General features: G+C 44.1%; 1 protein-coding gene across 2 annotated transcripts in view; it reads right to left on the bottom strand.

Annotated features, from left to right (window-relative positions):
- The window catches only part of LOC126176736 (uncharacterized), a 598867-nt gene that overhangs the window by 59879 nt on the left and 524428 nt on the right, over positions 1 to 14560 (bottom strand). The window lies entirely within an intron of this gene.

The following is a 14560-nucleotide window of genomic DNA, read 5'->3' as shown; positions in this document are numbered from 1 at the left end:
GAATACACGCTTCCAATGTGCGTTCACCGCGATGTCGCCAAACTCGGATGCGACCATCATGGTGCTGTAAACAGAACCTGGATTCATCTGAAAAAATGACGTTTCGCCATTCGTGCACCCAGGTTCGTGGTTGAGTAGACCATCGCAGGCACTCCTGTCTGTGATGCAGCGTCAAGGGTAACCGCAGCCATGGTCTCCGAGCTGATAGTGCATGCTGCTGCAAACGTCGTCTAACTGTTCGTGCAGATGGTTGTTGTCTTGCAAACGTCCCCATCTGTTGATTCAGGGATCGAGACGTGGCTGCACGATCCGTTACAACCATGCCGATAAGATGCCTGTCATCTCGACTGCTAGTGATACGAGGCCGTTGGAATTCATCACGGCGTTCCGTATTACTCTCCTGAACCCACCGATTCCATATTCTGCTAACAGTCATTGGATCTCGGCCAACGCGAGCAGCAATGCTGCGATACGATAAACCGCAGTCGCGATGGGCTACAATCCGATCTTTATCAAAGTCGGAAACGTGATGGTATGCATTTCTCCTCCTTACACGAGGCATCACAACAACGTTTCACCAGGCAACGCCGGTCAACTACTGTTTGTTTATGAGAAATCGGTTGAAAACTTTCCTCACGTCAGCACGTTGTAGGTGTCGCCACCGGCGCGAACCTTGTGTGAATACTCTGAAAAGCTAATCATTTGCATATCACAGCATCTTCTTCCTGTCGATTAATTTTCGCGTCTGTAGCACATCATCTTTGTGGTGTAGCAATTTTAATGGCCAGTAGTGTACGTCACCATCCACTTTATCCAGTTTACGGCGTTTGTCCTGGCGGTGGGAAAGTATACTTTGTCCGGGAACAGTAGGTCGTCAGCTTTGATCGCCTTGTGCGCCGTACGCAGTAAAAGAGAGAGCATTTTCCTAGTTAGAAACCAACAGTCGATTGCCGTGCAACAAACCAAACGGTGCTTGTCGGACTCGACGATCGCGCAGTGGGGGAATATCGGCGTGTCGACCAGATGAATAGAGTGCAGTCGTTGACGGATCGGGAATTTGCTGTTCATCACTACATACTACAGTACGCGTACCTTTGTAGGGAGAGAGGGAAGATGGACCGCTCTCCGCATTTCCTGCCACTGTATCGCTGGGTACTTCTGTTCGGCCACATTGCGAGACTGTTGCTGAAGGAAGCTTCGATATTTGTCTTTCGTTGTGGGCAGCCTGGTCTCCGGCAAACTGTCCTGAACGTAACTGTAATCGACGAAGAAGTCCTGCAGGTGTGTGAGCGGTGCTGTGATATGGCCTACAATGACTGGCGGACAGAGTGAATGGGGAGCCACTTCGTTGATCACAGCGCCCCTTAAGGTGACGGTCGGTTTTTTAATAGCGGTGCATCGTACTAAGAAATAGCGCACGCTTCCCGTTCTTCACGTTACGAGTCCGATGCCTCCTCCTCTAGGTGCTAGCGTCAAGGTATCGTAGCGGATTTGGAGAGGAGGTCAGCACTTACGAAATGTCCGAAGGCCGACTATAGTCTTGACGCGATCGTGGTGGGCAACGACAGTTGTGTGCCAAGTGACTTATTTTCGGCGCCAAGTAGACGTTGACATAATGTGCGCGTGGAACATATCTATCGCGCGCAGTGCATGTTGACGTACCAATGCGCGAATCTGTCGCAGTAGCCGTCGAAAATTATCCGACGTCGTATGTTTCCATGGAATACCACTCCCAAACACTTGAGTGTGGGGACTTTAAGGAACCATTTGCACTCGGGCACAGACGATATTTAATTTAGTTAACTTAGATTATATGTATCGATTTTTTAAGACAAGAGAATGCAAAATAAAGCAATTAACACCGCTCTCTTGTCACAGCCAGCAGGCATCAGCACACTCTTATGTCATTCGTTGTCCTAGAAGGACATAATATTTTTATTTGCAGAAAAGAGGCGCAAAATTAATAAGTCGCTCTCATTTGTAAATGGTCTGCAATCATTTACTTATAATTTTACGTAAGTGTCATTCATATCGTAATGTATATGTTAAAATGAATATATGTTTTATTTAATCGTATGCTTTTCTCTGTTTTAGTAATTTTAGTCTCTCCATTTTCATGATTGAAGCTCAGGTCAGATATTAGACTGTCTACAGAAAATATATAATGAGCCCTGGCTACGTTCCGTACATCTTCGGACGTTCGAAGTTCGATAAATTCACGGCGTAAATTTTAATCTCTCAATTACTTACTCAACCAAACAAACAAGTATTATTATTATTATTATTATTACAAATTATTACTATTATTACTATTATTATTATATTATTATTATTTTAATTTTTTTTATTTGCTACAGGACCTTGGGCATTGCTGTCCCTGGTGGCATCCCTCTGCCCACTTCCATACATCGGGTCTTTCGTAGGTTGATGACACTACCCGCTACCGCTCCATACTACTGTAGTTGGACACCTCCAAGTCGTCGTCGGAGGCCGTGTAGTGCAGGTTCAAGAGCGACTGCAAATAAGATGGCCGAAAGGGGGCAACCTTGCCTCACTGAGTGCTGGATGGTGAAAGGTTCGGATCTAACACCATTCACCAAGACTCTCGAGTTCGCGCCATTAATCAACCTCAAGATCGTGACCACAAACTGGAGGGGGATTCCCATCCGTTCCATGAACCCTCGGAGGAACACATGGTCCACTCCGTCGAAAGCATGATTGAAATTCACTGCCACGAGGGCTCTTCGTAATCGACATGCCGACATCAATGCTATGACATCCCTGTATGCCCCCTAGCGCTGTGTGTATATTGATCTTCCCACCTAGACACGTTTGATATAAATGTCCTTTATTGCCGCTTGAAGGCGAGCGCGGAGGATACGTGCGAAGATTTTGTAGTCTCCATTCAATAATGTCAAAGGCCGGTGGTCTTGTGGTCTATGACGACCACTTGGTTTTGGAACCGGTATCATGATATCCTCTGTGAACTCGGTAGGGACACGTATGGTAGGTGTTAAGAGTTCACTATACATCTGTACCCACGTCGGTCCCATCAGAGGAGCAAACGTGCGGTAGATTTCAAGAGGGAGCTCATCCGGTCCAGGGGATTTGTTTAACGCACCACACTTTAGGGCAGCGTCCAGATCATCTACTGTGATTTCAGCCATAAGGCCGCCCACTTCAGTGCCCGTCCGCTGGCATTTCGCGAAGCACGTCTGTCAGTCTTGCTCTGTCCAGCTGGTCCTCCGCGTAGAAACTGCAGTAGTGGTGAGCAAGAGCACGTGCAATATCCTTCTGTAAAGTGGCCCGCGATCCATCGGCCATTTCGACATCCCATACAAGTGTACGTCGGCGCTGCCTTCATTCTCTCAGTATGTAGTGGAATGACGGCCGTTTCGTTGCGTAATCGGTCGAGCATCCTCGCACGAATTTTAACTCCTTCCATCTTCACTGCCTTAGACGCAACAGTTGTGCTTTGATACGTTGGATAGCCTGCTGACGAACGGCAGACGGTGGTTGTTTCACCAACTCGCGTAGGGCTATGAAATAAAATCCGGAAGTCGCCCGTTGGCAATGTGACTTATCTTGGCCATATCGCGTGAACGTTCTGCGTAAAGCCGGTTTGACGCAGCAGAGCCACCATTTAAGCGTTGAATCGTACGAACGTTGACGCCGTTGGCATTGTCGCCATGTGACTTCAACCTCCCGTAAACAGTTTTGACCTTGCAGGAGGGTAACGTTGAGCTTCCATGGGCCCCTACTGCGCCATGTCTTCTGTCGTGGCAGAGCCTGGTGGTCTGTAAAGACCGCAGGCCACACCTCGGCGTCAATCGTAGTCCACGTGACACGTACACCCTGTCGATTCGGCTAGCTGAGTGACTTGTAAAGTAGGTATATCCGCAGCTGTCGCCGTGCAGCATTTCCCACGTGTCAATCAGTGCAAGATCCCGGACCAGCGTCTGTAATGCCGGGCAAGGAAAGAAGTGTGGTGGTTGGTCCTCGAGCTGCAGAACGCAGTTGAAGTCGCCGCCGACAACTTAATTCTCCTGTGTCGCCTGGCCACCAAGAGCTGTTGCAGGACGATTGATTCACAGATCCAGTTATGTGGCTCCTTCCGTGTATAGCGATTTTACGACTATGACGAGTGGGGCCTGAAGATGGCATCAATGTAATGCCGAAACTGGTACCACATAGAACTTCTACAGATCATACGGCTGTTGGTAAATTATTGCATCAAGAAGTTCATGCCAGCCGTCGTCCCACCATCCATAATGGGTCAACGAAGATTAATTATCCTGACTTCCTCTGTGTAAAAGATTGTGTCTCTTGGTCGAACCAGACCGTGCGTAAACATTCACCAAACGTACATCCGCTACAGTCAGGGCAACACCACGGATCGGTGGTAAGTATTCCACATCTTCCGCCACTATTCCTTCTCGTAACAGTTTGACTGTGCCACCGCTACCGTCATAACCTGTTAAACGATAGACGTCATAACCGTAAAACTCAACTGGGACATCGTTTCGTACCTCCTGCAGAAAAACTATGTCGACGTCCGCTGCCCGCAGCATATCTTGCAGCATTTGTATCTTTACTGAGATGATAATACCATTGATGTTAACTGTGCCAATACGGTAGACGTGTGACATCTTATCGGTTGTGCACTGCTGGGAGTTCACGCATCTACTGATCGGCCGTCGACGGGGCGTTCTTCCTGGACCGGGACCACACGACACGGCCTCACTGGCCGCCATGGACAAGGTTCTCTCCCGACTCGTTGTCGGTGGGAGAAAAACGGTTGAAAGTCGTCCTCCTGCATCTCATCAGTTGCTTCCATTTCTTGCACCCAATCTACTAATGCATCGGTGAGGACTCTCGCTCTTGACGGGCTTTCACCTGCAGGTGGAACCTCATCCTGTAGCGTATCTGCATCCATCGTGTCTCGTTGATGTGGCGGCTTCTCCACGATTTGTAGCATTGACGCTGTGGATGTGATGTCGTCCTGGCCTGGCAGTGGAAACAAATCTTGATCGTTCCCATTGTCTTGGTCGTCGCCTCGGTTGTTTTGCTCGTCTTCTGTGGACAGCCGTCTCTTTTTGCGTTTCTTCGACCGCTGTTTTCGTGGTGGAGCTTCCACGTCTGCTGAGGGATGCTGTTCAGTGCGATCCTCTTTCGGATCCGCTTCCATATCTGATGATGGGTTCGACTGGAGCGTGGTAGGACTATGGCTGCGCAGCTGTTATGGAGCGTCTGGCTGTTGGTGTGACAAAGCCATTTGCGACGTCAGTGACGTGGGAACGGGGACGATACTCAGAGATTCCACGGACAACGGCTTGTCATATGCGTCGCCCTCGTCGTTCCGTAGCGCTTCCACGTACGTAACAGGCAGCGACGTCATCTGCTGTGTCGGTTGAAGGGTGTCCCGAGGTAGATGTACTAGAAGTTGCTGAAGACAGTCAGTTCGGACCCGCAGCCAGAACAGATTTTCGGTCGACCATCGTATATAACGATGGCCCGGCAGCCACCTACTGTCACATACTTCAATTCTTTTTTGGCGCACTCAGTTGAGTACGGGATACATCTCGAAGCTGGTCCATTTCTCCGCAGCATGATTAAGGACCGTGCCGTAAGGGCGAAGAGCTGCGATAACCACGTCCGCAGGAACTTCGAACGGAAGTTCGAATACGCGTACCGTTCTCACTCAGAGACCGGCATGATCAGCAGATACCACACCCACGTTCTCGTCGGCGTTCGCAAAACGGTAACTTTCGGTGGATCGACGGATAAGTCTGTCGCACGCTGCCTCGTCTGTGGGTTTTACGTATACGACGCTGGCCACTATTGATAGGTGGATTCCCATCAGCTCCCGGGGATCTAGTTTTACCACTTCGCGCATGAAACGTTCGATTTCGTGTGCTTTTGGTCTTGTGTATTGCGCGTCGAACGTGAACTTGATAGTCACCTTCCGGTAAGAAAGAGTCATCGTGATCTGTAGTAATCAATACATCGCTATGCGAAGCCTCACGGATGTCACTAAGTGCAACCAGTAGTCCAGTTAGCATAATGATTGTGCATAGAGAGTCGAAGAGAATGGGGTTCAATGATCGAGCAGCTCCTAATGAGCCATCTTTCTCTTGTCAGTGCTAAGCGGAGCTTCAGGTGACTTAACGAGCGACACCAACGGACAATGGATGACCGGAAACAAGCGGTATGGAGTGACGAATCACGCCATACACCGCGACAATCCGTTGGAAGGATTTGGGTTTGGCGAATGCCAAGTGAACGCTACATCCCATCGCGTGTAGTGCCATCAGTGAAGTATGGAGCATGTGATGTAGTACGAGGTGTTTTTCAAGGTATGGCTGTGCACCCCTTATTGCACTTAAGAAAAACACTAACTGCGGAATGATGGAATAATGTGACTACATTTTACAACACTGTGTAGTGCGTACGGTAGAGGATCAGTTCGAGACGATGATTAGGCGGGACACATACCGTAATAACGTCCCCTAACAGGTGTACGGATACATTTGATCAGATAGAATAATGTAGACTCAGAAAACAGCAGTTTGTCACTGAGGCGACGCAATTGTCTACGGACTGGATCCACTAGGTTCAAATCCCTCCCTCGCTAATCATTTTTCCATTTTCCGTGATTCCTCGAAATCCATTAAAGAGAATGTCGAAATGTTTCATTCGAGACACAAATCGCCCTTTCCTTCACTATCGTTGCCCTGTCTGAGTCAGTGTGCGTCCAGTGAACAAGTTGTGTCTTAATGGTTCGTGGACAAGCTCATACGAAATATCTATCTGTTTCTACCAGAATGATGGACTCGGAAAATTCTTGTCGTGGACAAGTCTGAGGCGAAACAGGTACGTCATACAAGCGAATAAAATTGGCCTTCAGTCTTCAAAATCGCCGATACGAAGAAAAAGTCGAAAGGGAATCAAGAACGTGACAATAACGGCGCAGCAGTTTTTTTTATTGTTAGAATTTGTTTTTTGTTCTTTAACTAGACACAGAGAGAGGCTCCTCATCTCTGCACAGCCATCTTCGAAAGATCGTGGGATGACAACCATTGTCGTAGCTTTGTATTGTAAAGACGACACTTTCAGCTGTATTTATAGGTTTCATTTTATCTGCTGTCGATTTTGGTGTTACATTACACCATTTTCAGGATCCTGAATACGATAAACATATATTTTTCATAATTGTACAGAATGCAGTATCAAACTATCTACAGCTGCTTTTAAACTAATTATGCGTTAACTCCAATAAATTAAAGCAATTCAGATGCCGCCTCGTGTAAGTGACACGTTATGCGTCACTCCATCTAAACTGTTTTGTATCAGTGACGCAAGAGGACTACAACGCTCCTCCTAAGGCTGATGTAGCCCAATATAGTTCTATACCCATTATAGCTCATTAAACCATTTTGTGTGCCTTCACGGTTCTTACCTTTTAAAACATCTGTGTCTTAGGCTGTCTGTTTTTAGTGTAATAACTATACATATGATGCAGTACAGACACTGTCCATAATTCTTGTCTGTTGGGAAGGTATAACACTTTGCCCCACATATGAACAAATAAAAACTGGAACTGTTTTAATTTAATGAAGTTAATGTATGATCCCCATTTTAAAAGTAACTAGTTTGATACTGAATTTTTTGCAGTGATGGCAAAAGATGTGTTTACACCGAAATCGACTGTAGATAAATTAAGACCTGTAAGAAGATGTCATCCCTACTGCATAAAGATACTTCTAATGCTTTCAGGACATTTATACATCGGTTTTTGAGGTATTATTCAGATTAACTAGTTGCGCCAAGACTCTCTTCAGATTCTGGTTTGTTTCGAAATTTTCTAATGTTTACTCTACATTTTTTATTTTATGTTGTGAAAACGCATAATTACTCTTAAAGTACGTCTTTACTCACTCCCTGATTATGACGCTTCTCATTTAATTCTTAAAATGGAAAGATTTCGTTGAAAAAAATATGGTGCATAAGTACTTGTAGTAGTAAAGAAAAACTGTGCACGAAATTATTTCTGAAAATTATTTTTTAAACAGTTTTAATTATTTTATTCTTTGTATGTGCACGTGTATTTTCTGTTATGGAGAATGCGGTTTTTTTAGATGTTATTGCTAAGCGGATGACCAATTTCATTTTACTAGTTTCGTTCTTTTATGCACATGCTACAATGGAAATGCTCATAGTTTAATGCGGAGTAGGCTAACTTGACGTTTGAGATGCGAACCGTACTTGGATCGAATCCGTCGCGTATGCCATCCTGAACTGATTCTCGAGTTATGGTTCATTTCCTCGTTTGCAGATGCATGTGCCGTGCAACTTACGTTATCCACCACTAGTTCGTCTAGAGCTTTTCCGTTCACTTACTCGAGGCCGAGGGAAATGGGCTACAATTCGATTATTTGCGGTCGACTGATGGGCACAGTCTAAGCGACGCAGAACCAGCACGGCTTCCACGTCGGCCGCGTCGTTAATATGTTAAACGACTTCTGTTATTGCCAGAAAATCGCCATTGGCCATTCTGCAACAAAATTTTCCTTAGAAGTAGTAAACACTGTTCTGCTAGAGCAGGGTTTCCAAACTACGGTTCGTGGATTGCATCCGACCCGCGACGTCAGTTTATCCGGTCAGTCGACGGTACTTGAATTTCCTTGATAAAACCTGTAGTCCACCAGACGTACGTCCTCTACTGGTGGTAACACTACACGCAGCCGTTAAGCCTGACATCGGAGCTTCTGCAGCAGAATTCGTGTATGGGGAACCACTCAGGCACTCTTCGGAATTTGTCGAGCAACAACATGCCACCCGTCACGAGAACGTTTGTTCTTACTGCAGCAAGACAAGATTGCCATCTCTGAATTTCGACCGCCGCCGGCGTCCCAGCATACGGACTCAAATATCTTCGTATACAAGGATCTACGGACGTGGTCTCATATCATGTTGCGTCAAGACTGCCGAATGACTACCACAAATAGTGCGGGGCATTTATCCCGTGTCATCCCGTATGAAATTCATTCGGGGACAAGCACTCAATCACCGTCAGTCCCAGGATTTTCGCGAAGAAATATATTCTGAATTCTGTGAGTGGATTATCATAGAGCAGTTGCGGTAAAGTTCTATTTCGTCTTTATAGTCTCCGTTTCTCTCACTGAGAAGATAGAGCCCATCCAAAGTTGCCAGATCTTGCCTGGCTGTCCAAGCTGTCATTTTTAATCGACATCACATCTTACGTGAATGAACTGCACTTGAAATTTTAGGGAAAGGATAACCTCGTTTTTGATCTTTATAAAATCATCAAAGGATTTCGGAGAAAGCTGTCATTCTTTGAAACACAAATGGAGGAGAAAACTTTTCACTATTTCAAAGAGTTTTGTGCTATTAGCCCCGAAGGTGTCAACTTTCATTTTAGGAAAAAAAAATTTTGGAGAGATTTTCAGATCTTGACAGACTTTAGAGTGACGTTCTTCTGTTCCAGAATAAGTTCGACTGTAACCTTGATAATACGCCAGTTCAAGTACAGCGAGAGCTAAGTTATTTGGAAGAAAATACCTTGTTGTAAGAGGAGCAGAGTGAGAAAAACTTGTTGAATCTTACAGCTGTTTAGCTATGATAAGTTTCCCAATCTGAAGAAATTTGCTGCTGTTATGGAATCAGTGTTGCGAACAATCTAAGTGTGTGAGCAAACGTTTTAGAAAATGAAATATCTGAAGTCAGCATATCGAATGAAATTGACTTATGTATATTTGAAACTAGTACTCTTGATTGGACGCAGCAATACCAAACCAAACACTGATGATATCTAGAAATCCAAACGTCAGCTTCACAAATCTCACTTAAGTTTTTTGCTGTTTAGTTTGTGAGATTCGGATATGTGGACCCTACGTCTGAAATAATTATCTTTTTGCTAACGTCGCGTCTTTGATAACATTTTTAATAATTAATGATGTTGGTTCTCCCTGTTTTTTACGCATTGTATGCCACTAACCCATGATTATCTCGCAATGCTGATCTTAGCTTTTCGTCTTTTTTTCCCAGAGTGAGCGCGTATGTTGATATGGCCCACGCTCACAATTTTGTGAGTTAACTGGCCCGTTGGAAAAAAAGACCGGCGACCACTAAGCTAGAACTTTATGGTCACTGACCAACCCTCTCCCGTAAAAAGACACGTGTGAAGGGTACGAAATGAACCCCTGACGCATATACACTTCTTCGGTGGAAGGGCAGGGCTGCAGATTTAACAGGCTTTTAAGAATTGCAGACTGGGATGGGCCACAGGCAAGAATCAAGTGTCGTGGAGGCACGAGGCTCAGGCTGTCATCATTCCGGCTGGAACTGGTATAATGGCGATAGTGCCGTCTAAAAAGGTGAAAATGCGAGGTTCATCTGTTTCACAGAACAGAACGGGCAGCACTCTGTGATGTAGCTTTCAGAATTCATAATATTTATAATATCGTTGTTACATATGACCTTCCACATCGGACGAACAGAGCATCTTCCACTGTTGACCGAACGACTACGTCACTAATGATTGCAGGGAGCACGAGAACTTTATTATAGGACATTGGGATAATGGAAACAAATTTTGTCCTCAGAGAAATCACGTAGAGTCTACAGCAGTTTAATTTCCCAAATACACCACAGTCGTTAGAGAGAGCGCACTACTACATTTTTATATAGTTTTTTTTTCAGGTGTCTGACACCTGCTGCGTGGGGTAGCCGCGCGGTCTGAGGCTTATTGTCGCGGTCCGTGCGGCTCCCCTCGTCGGAGATTCGAGTCCTCCCTCGGGCATGGGTGTGTGTGTGTGTGTGTGTGTGTGTTCTCCACAGCGTAAGTTAGTTTAAGTTAAATTAAATAGTGTATAGGCTTAGAGATCGATGACCTCAGCAGTTTGGTACCATAAGACCTTACCACAAATTTCCAATTTCTGTGACACCTTGTGCCAAACAACTCGATCGTAGAATAAGTCATTAAATTATTTACAGACTGCTGATAACAATTTTCAAACAAAAATCCTAGGATAGTGAAGTACAGCAAGGAAGCCTTTCAACTAAGTTTGAAAATCTGAGGGCAGTAACTCTGATTTCTCAGTTATATTGAAAGTCTACAGAAACTAGAACCTGCAGAATACAATACTTTCCGGACCATGGTTAAAGAAGTGTAATACAAGCACAAATCATTTTACTGTCGAATGTTCACTGCCTGAATGTTGCATTTTCTCTTGAAAGCGTCCATATGATTAATGGCTCAAATGGCTCTGAGCACTATGGGACTTAACATCTATGGTCATCAGTCCCCTAGAACCTAGAACTACTTAAACCTAACTAACCTAAGGACATCACACAACACCCAGTCATCACGAGGCAGAGAAAATCCCTGACCCCCCCGGGAATCGAACCCGGGAACCCGGGCGTGGGAAGCGAGAACGCTACCGCACGACCACGAGCTGCGGACTATGATTAATGAAAAATGCCTTAAAGGAGTATACGTTGAGGTATGCCGGAGTTGGAATTCCGATACAGATGAACAATGACCTTCATGAAGTTCTCAAACTGACACATCTCGTGTTCTAAACGGGAGATCGTTTGAGTGAGTCGTCTTTTGTGGGCTAAGAATAATCTTTCTGAATACATACAGCAGAGTTACCATAGAAGGTAACAGAGTCAAAGTAAGTAAAGTCAACAAGCTTTCGCGTTTAATAACTGCGACAGTGATAGCTATTCTTAATGTCACGATAAGAGCCCCTAGTTTCTGCATAATATCCTGAAGGTGATACTTCGATGAAAGTTATTCAACTTTCCTTAGTTATAACTTACTCCATTTGGAAAAAAGGAAATTTTGTGGTTCATTTTTCGATGTTAGTGATAGAGCACTCATACGTATTAAGAAAATTGTGGACCTAGAACGGAACCCTGGGGAACCTCTCTTTTTTTTTTTTTTTTTTTTTTTTTTTTGCAGCACCCAAGTCTGATTCAAATATATTTTATAACTTCTTGCCCTGGAGGTCTACCGTCTGTTTCCTATTTATTGGTAGTGATGTTTATAATTATTGAGTGACTTCCCCAATTCCGAGAGATTCCACAAGTTATTGAAAAGTATAGTACAGTCCAAACAGTCGAATGCTTCTTCCTTAAACAAAGAAGATAGTTACTGTCTTCGGCGTATCATTTGACTCTACAAGTGCCTCACATAAAGTAAATAATAAACTCGATTTTCCCTTATGGTACTTGCCTGAAGCCAAATTGTGAATCTTAAAACAAATTACATGTACTGTAATATTTTACTATTCGCTTATTAATTGCCTTTGCGATAAATCTACGAAACACTGCTAGCAGAAAAAAATTGTATGAATTTGTCTATCTCTTTCTCCTTTTATATAAAGTAGTTTTACTAGCGAGTGACCGTGCCTACTCGCCATCACCCATGTCGTCCTAGTTCATGGAATATGCAGGGCTTGACCAGAAATGAAAGTGACTGAAGTCGGAGCTCCTGACGGCCAAGTATTTAGAAAAAAACCAGCATTTTTGGCGCAGGTCGAACGAGACGCAAGCCATATATGTTACGGTAGTACCGAGGCAGCGGTAGGCGCAGCGGAGAGCATAGAGAACGGAAATCCGAGGGTCGTGGGGTCGAGTCCGTTTGCTGACTTTTTTTAAAATTTTTAATTTCTACGTTATTTACACTGCAAATAAACTGAAATAATGCTCAATATGTTATTTTTATTAATATCTTCATAAAAGGCATGAAAAGGAAAGGCAAAAGGTAATTTGGGATTGTAAATAACTACCAAGAAAGGATTGTACATACAGAGTCCATGATAACTCGGAAAATAATTTTCCAAGAAGAGAGTGTAATAATAGCATACAGGATTTCGTATTCCATTAGATTATTGTGACCTTCAAGCAGCCCTCAGCAGCTCCACGCCAATAACGAGTTCCCCTGTTATTACGATGAATATCACTCCAGCACGTGTAAATCACCAACTGTAAAATGATAAAAGAATCTAATTTTATACACGAGGTTGTGGTGTACACCTTACAATGCCTATCTGGAAATTTAATTGCCATCCAAATTTTTCCTTGATTTTCCATTTCCTGCCATTTATGATAACGTTACTAAATACAAGATACAGAGCATTATTTCGGTTTATTTGTATTGTACGTAACTTAAACATTGAAAATAGAAAATAAAAAATATTCTCTGCATGGTGACTCATTTCTACGACCCTCAGATTACCGTTCTGCCTGGAATCTACGCCAACGTAAATGGCTTATGCGTTGCCTGACCCGTGACAAAAATGCTTTTTTCTTTCGAAACGGTTGGCATCTGAAGCTCTCACTTCTGTCACTTTCATTTCTGGCCAAGCCCTGCGTATACAATAAATATGGTCGAAGCAGGTGATGACGAGTAGGCGCGGTCGCCTTGTAACTGGTATTTTAATCTATATAGAAACGAATAGCGCGGAAAGGATACATTTCACAGTGTCTTGGCGCACCATTAATATATGGGGTGCTGATCTTCTCAAGCCTACTTGATGTTTAAGCAGGACCATGTAAATCGCATGTCATTTACGAATTGGTTTAGTTACTTACTCGTCTGTGTCATATACAGGATGTATCAAAAAGAATTAAACAACTTAGCATGTCTATATTTCTAAAACTAATAAACATATACAATGAATTTCGTTTTTTATGAACGGGAAACTCAAAAACATTTTTTACACCTTCTAATAGGTGTTCAGTATGCCTCCTTGAGATGCACGGCATATATCAATGCTGCAGCGTGCATGTCTTGAGTTACAGTCTCCACGCCTCGTGATGACTGGGTGTTGGGTGCTGTCCTTAGGTTAGTTAGGTTTAAGTGGTTCTAAGTTCTAGGGGACTGATGACCACAGATGTTAAGTCCCATAGTGCTCAGAGCCATTTTTACAGTCTCAACAACTCCTATTATGTGAGTCTCAGTTCATTCATTGTTGTTGGTAAACCCCCACAAGAAATAATCACATAGATCAGGTCCGGTGACCCTGGAGGCCAGTAATCTAAGGCTCAATCATTTGGCTCCAGTGCGACCCATCCATTGTTCTGAAATCCTTTGATTTAAAAATTCTAGCACTTCCAGATGCAGTGTGCCGGTGCCCCATTCTGTTGGTAAACGAAGTCGTTCGAATCAGTCTCCGATTGTTCTCAAGCATATCGAGATATGTGCTTCCTTTAACAGTGTTCACGTCAAAGAACAATGGACCATACGCCTTTTTCCGTGAAATTGCACAAAACACACAAAGTTTTGGAAAGTCCCTCTCTCTCATGTTGTACAACTTCACTTGGTTGTTCCGTAACCCATATTCTGACATTATGACGGTTCACCTTTCCATTTAAATGGAATGTTGCTTCGTCACTAAACACTAAGCGTGGAAGAAAATTGTCATTCTCCGTCTTGCCAAGAACGATATTACAGAACTCCACATGTTGTTGTTTGTCACCTTCACGAAGAACTTGCAGTAGCTGAATTTTGTATGGTTTCATGTGTAGA

This window comes from Schistocerca cancellata, chromosome 3 (assembly GCF_023864275.1).
Source record: "Schistocerca cancellata isolate TAMUIC-IGC-003103 chromosome 3, iqSchCanc2.1, whole genome shotgun sequence".
NCBI lineage: Eukaryota > Metazoa > Arthropoda > Insecta > Orthoptera > Acrididae > Schistocerca > Schistocerca cancellata.
This window is presented reverse-complemented; position numbering and strand designations above follow the sequence as displayed.